The sequence below is a fragment of the Octopus bimaculoides genome, chromosome 1, assembly GCF_001194135.2.
Source record: "Octopus bimaculoides isolate UCB-OBI-ISO-001 chromosome 1, ASM119413v2, whole genome shotgun sequence".
NCBI lineage: Eukaryota > Metazoa > Mollusca > Cephalopoda > Octopoda > Octopodidae > Octopus > Octopus bimaculoides.
Window position 1 is genome coordinate 165,789,407 of NC_068981.1, and position 6,186 is coordinate 165,795,592.

Below are 6,186 nucleotides of genomic sequence, written 5' to 3' on the forward strand. Positions count from 1 at the left end.
TTGTACGAGTCCATACCTCATAGAATTCAAGCTGTAATTACTGCCAAAGGCGATCCTACCCCATATTGAAATAAATTTGTTTGAAATTTTAAGGTGTTTCCATTATTTTGTTCAACCACTGTGTGTGTGTGTGTGTATGTATATATATATATATATATATATATATATATATATATATATATATACCAGTGGCGACTCCAGCACTCGGATTGTTCGGGCTTAGCCCGAGCATAAATTTAGTAAAGTAACATGCATTTGCAAGTTGATTTAATTTCTGCCAACACTGACTTCAAGTATGTAATTGCAGCCAATAACTCAGGCTCCTTTGAATGAGCCTGGTTACAGTTCATTTATTTTCGTTCAATGTCTGGTGGTCGTCTTGGAGGTGTCCTTTGTCAAAAAGTATCATTCGAAACAGATGTTCTCTCAACATCATTCACACGCACCTGACTCGGGCTCAGAGGTTACAGCCCCAGTTGTTATCTAGAATCATAAAAATTAAAAGTAATTCTAATTCAATGTTTTCTTGAAACAACAAATTTCTATAGATATTTGGATTTAAATTCCAATCTATGAAAAGTTTCCGTTCTACAATATTCATAAAGGAACGCAAAATTATCAAGCAACTCGAACGAATACGAACGAGCCTAGTAGGTGTAAAAGACTAACTGGCATCTCTTGTCAAGGGTACAGGTGACAGTCAGATCGTTGATGTTTGCTGTGCACTCCGCTGTCGTTATTTGATTGCTGTTATTCTGCGCACCTGTGTGTAAAGATCAGTTGTGTTTTGCAGGGTTGCTTTATTTTTACCCCTAACTTGAAGATGGAGAAAGATGGGGAAAGATATAGTGTTAGATTTTTAAAAAAAAGAATAAGCCATTTGGGGCTAGACGTAAAGCGGAAAAACGTGAAATTCTTCGAGCAGGCATGTATCTTATGCGAAGTCTGTGATGAACCCGAGTGACGCTGATGACCTGGAGTTGCCTCTGATACATACATACATATTTTGAATATAATAAAAAGTCATCTGAAGTATAATTTTTCAAGTGGACAATTTATTGTAAAAAAAAATCATCCGCAACAAAATAATATTTCGATGTAAAGTAATCTTGAAGAAATTCATATGAGTTCTAATGCATCTAGTGACTCATTCGAAACCTCGCCTCAACATTCAGTTTGCTGATAATCCATTTGTATTGTTTGCTTTCACAGGGCCCAATCTTCTTTTTTGTCTTGTGGCACTCCGTCGCTTACGACGTCCAGGGTTCCAGTTGATCTGATCAACGGAACAGCCTGCTCGTGAAATTAACGTGCAAGTGGCTGAGCACTCCACAGACACGTGTACCCTTAACGTAGTTCTCGGGGATATTCAGCGTGACACAGTGTGACAAGGCTGACCCTTTGAAATACAAGCACAACAGAAACAGGAAGAAAGAGTGAGAGAAAGAGTACAGCAGGGTTCACCACCATCCCCTGCCGGAGCCTCGTGGAGCTTTAGGTGTTTTCGCTCTATAAACACTCACAACGCCCGGTCTGGAAATCGAAACCGCGATCTTCTGATTGCGAGTCCGCTGCCCTAACCACTGGGCCATTGCACCTCCACCCAATCTTCTTTAAACAGACAACAATTGCCAGCTTGAGAATACGTGTATTATCACAATTGTGACACCTTCAGATTGAATTTAAAGGCAAGCTTTCACTTTTAGCTCTTTTTGTGAGAAGATATGCTGATCCGAACTTAATAATGCATCAGGAAAAGCTTTCAAAGTATCGAATGCTCACTGAATTTCGGGTCATCAAAATTATAACTATGTAGCATAAACTAGAATCAATAAAACATTAGCAGCTATTGGTACTTGGTATTTAACTCTTTAGCATTCAGATTACTCTGTCAAATATAATGCTTATTTATTCGCATTGTTTTGAACTTAATCATGCATTATCCTGTAGCTTTGAGATTTCAATGATGTGATTCTTTATTTTTAAACTGACATTGTAGGGCGAGTGTGAGAGATCAGATCTGGTCAGTTTGAACATAAAACATGTATAATATTTGGGCCAGAAATGGTCGGTTTAGATGTTAAACGGTTAAGGACCGAAATCAATTGCTAAAAAAAGCAGCCTTTACATTTTGACACTACGCGACGAATGTATGCATGCCGCGTTCCCCTTTGCTTTAAGGAAAGCAACTTCTCTAAATATCATTCAATACCTCTCCCCATAGACAGCGAGACACGACTGGGGAATTTTTAAGCAGATGGAATGCCTTAAAAGATTCCTTACAAACATGATAAATGATATTCAAGGTGAATCATTTATAAAAATAAAATAAAACAAGATGAGAAAACAATGGGACGAACATCCTACTTGCTTTAATAACTATCAAAGGTTTGCCTCCTAGAGTTCTAAGCACGCAATCACCTCATAGCATAATGTTTAACCTTGCACGTTATTCTACACTTGAAATTCCAGATGACTTTATCCTCAACCCTCCAACGCTCACAAAATCATTTTCCGGGTTGAGTTTCCTTGGAAATTCAGTAAACCAGTAAACCTTTAAAAAAATGCCCCTCCCCCACTTCACCAAATATTAATTTCTTGAAAAGGTACTAATAATTCAAATACTCTTCAACCACCACTTTCAAACATTCTCAACCAGATTCGGTTTACAACAGGGAAACGTATACAATCTCAATATGCCATTATCTCGAGTCCCTGAAACCGAGTCTCAAGCTACAACTCACTCTCATGAGCGTATATTATTATCCATACATTAACCCTTTGCTTGTCCAAAGAATTCTCATAACTTTGTCCTAAACGTCGATGCTTATTTTTCAGATTTTTAGTTAGCTCTTGTTTCATACGTTCTGAGTTATGTAAAGCTTTCCTTTTATAAACCTCAAGTTACCCGGGTGTTTGAAAGAAATCGTGAATGTATATCATGTATGATACATTGGCGCCAGGCAAATATGTCCTGTGTATCACATGAAATACATAGAACAGGGAAAGGGTTATTGATGATAACTTAATTATGGAAGCAGATGATGGTATATGAATCCTTTGTTCTGACAATTGCAACAAACAACTGTGACAGACAAAAAAATGTTAATCTATTTGAATGGTTTGCTTGCTTTTATTATACAAATTGCTTTTTTCTTTTTATTTGTGAATTACTATTTTTCGTTTTTCTTTTCCTTTTTTTTTTAACATTTCTCCTGAATACTCTCTGTCTGTTGTGCAGTGAATACAGTATTGAATATACATTAATTGTTTTCTACTGTAATGCTAATTGCTAACAACAGAAGTGAGATCTCGAGAGTTCTGTGCATATACGTGTTCCACATTATATAGAAAGAGGAAGAAGCAATTTCATTAATCGGCTCATTTTGAAGTGTAATATATGTATCAGCAGTTGAAAAACTTCTGAAGTGTGAAATTGATCTATGATTGAAATTTAAAATTACAGAAATATATAAATATTTTTAATTTCAAATTTTGTATTTCAGAATCTGGATATCTATAACCATCACTTTGACCAAAATACGTAACACCTATAAAATAAAATCTTTTGTTGTACTTATTGGAACTGAATTGGCAACAACAAAAACTACCTTCGTGTAATGTATGACGAAATGCGAATGGATAAGATGTATTAACACATAAATGGCGTTTTCTCTTATAAGGAACACAAAGGTAATTTCTCTTATAAGGAACACTCCGATTTTGAATAAAGACCAACGGTGTGTGTGTGTGTGTGTTGCTAAAACCTAATAATGACGAATATAATCATTGTTTGTCAATGAACTGCTAACTAAAGGAAATTTTTTTAGCCCAGCCGATGATCTGCAACTTTTTCTACAGCCATCATATAAATGACTCTTCTCTGTTAAATGCAAAACAGAATAATGACATCTGACACACAGTGATAACCAATGCATTGATCTTAAATAAAAATGTACATGGAAGTAATATAAAATATGTATGATAAACACATTTAGTCTCTCGTGGAAAATAGACCTCTAGGATAAACTACAGAGGCTTCGACAGCTTTAAGTCCGAACCAGCTGATTTTGTTTTTCATTGATCCCTGATTATTTTTGAATGAAAGACTCACATCAAATTGCCGAACTCTCCTTGTTTTTTTTTCCAAGGGGTGCTTCTTTACAGCTCCACATTCAAAATTTGGGCTGTGCACAATGGCTGCCGATGGAAACAAATATTTCTTAAACTCCTCGTAAGGATACAATGCGAAAATTTCGTCGAAAAGAATTCGAGCATCTTCCAAATATATTTCTGTTCTTTGCAAGGTGATTGTTACAGAGCGTAACTTTCCTAAATTGTCTTTTAGAGTCTGCAGATTATTATGATCGCGTGGAGTCAACAGATAATGAACCAGCTTTAGTTTGCCTTGAAAAGAGTCTAAAAACGGCTTGAGTTAGATGTACCTCTCAATCATGTCATAAGTACTGGATCAAAGGGTTTTATTTCTTTGTATAGGTTGCAAAGGCGTTTTTTCCCGAAATTTACCCGCAAGTTTTGATGATTTTAGCTTGCCCATCAACATAATTTTATCAAGCAGAAACAGCAAGACTGAATTTATGAGAGACACATCTAGTCAATGGTATTCTACACAAATTCGCTATAGATTTGTTCACTTCAGTATTATCTCCGCTAATAGCTACAACATTTTCTAAATTTTTGTTATAGATATTTAACACACACTCTATAAATTCGACATAACCAGAAGCAGTGAATGATGTTTCACTTACTATTGGCAAAAATGCCAGCAAAACAGTACAATAGTCATTTTGATAATTGCACGAATAAGATGCAAAAAGTCCAATGAAATGCATCGAACTCTTAGTCCAACCGTCCATTACTAACGAAAATTTATTTGAAAGTTCATCAGATATTTTCTTTTCCACTTCTTGAGTAAATTTCTCCATGTATTTCTTTAAGGTCACATTTGTCATACTTCCTAAGTTTGCGTACTTTCAAGCCAGTATGTCTTCAGTAAAGGAAAATGGTTTTAAACTAATACATACCCACTCAATCCAACCATAATCATTTAAGGCCAATCGACTGACCAAACTATTTCTTGGTGAAAGAAAACTCGATAAAGATGGTTGTCCAGTTGCTTGTGTAGTAAAATACTCTGGATGCTGGGTTTTTTTTTTTTTACATGATTCATAAGATTTGTCTATCCAGTTCCTTTTTTCCACACTTGCATTTCCATACATGTTCACTGTCTGTTTGGTTAAAATATATCCTGACGATTTGCTCGTTTTCACACGACATGGGTTAAGTTTAAAACTAATGATATTTTGCCACAATTTAAAATAGAAGATATTTCGCCAATCCACCGATGAAAGTCTGATTCGGTTAATATGTTGGAGCGGAATTTAAGACACAACCGCGTTGCAGGCGAAGTTATGATTTAATGACTTGAAGACAGAATGTGTGAATTATTCTCGGCAGTCAGAACCAAGAATCACTCGACAGCGATTATTTGACAACATGCACAATACCCAATTCTCAAACACGACAGAATGTGTGAATCATTCTCCGTAGTCCTAACCAAGCGTCAACACTCGACTTCGGTTATTTGACAAGATACACAATAACTAATTCCCAAGAATGATAGAGTGTGTATCATTCTCAGCAGTCCGAATCAAGCATCAACACTTGACAACATACACAATAGTCAATTCCTAAGCACTACAGAATGTGTGAATCGTTCTCAGCAATCAGAACAAAGCGTCAACACAATACCTCAAATAATTCTTTTCTACTCTAGGCACAAGGCCCGAAATTTTTTGGGAGGGGGTCAGTCGATTAGATCGACGCCAATACGCAACTGGTACTTAATTTATTGACCTCGAAAGGATGAAATGAAAGTCGACCTCAGCAGAATTTGAACTCAGAACGTAAATGCAGAAGAAATACCGTTTCTGCCAGCTCGCCGCCTTACAATGCCTCAAATAATAATAGAACGCTGTATTTGCCAATTGAACGTCCAATGAAGTATGAACCATTTGAAAAAGTTCCTCTGACAATGTTGCAATTGACTGCAATTAATCGATATGATATCAATTAATTATTTAATTGACAGTACGACTCCAGTGAATTAATTGGACTAATATATTGCAATTAATTTTTGAGAAGTGTGCTTCCCGACCATGTGAT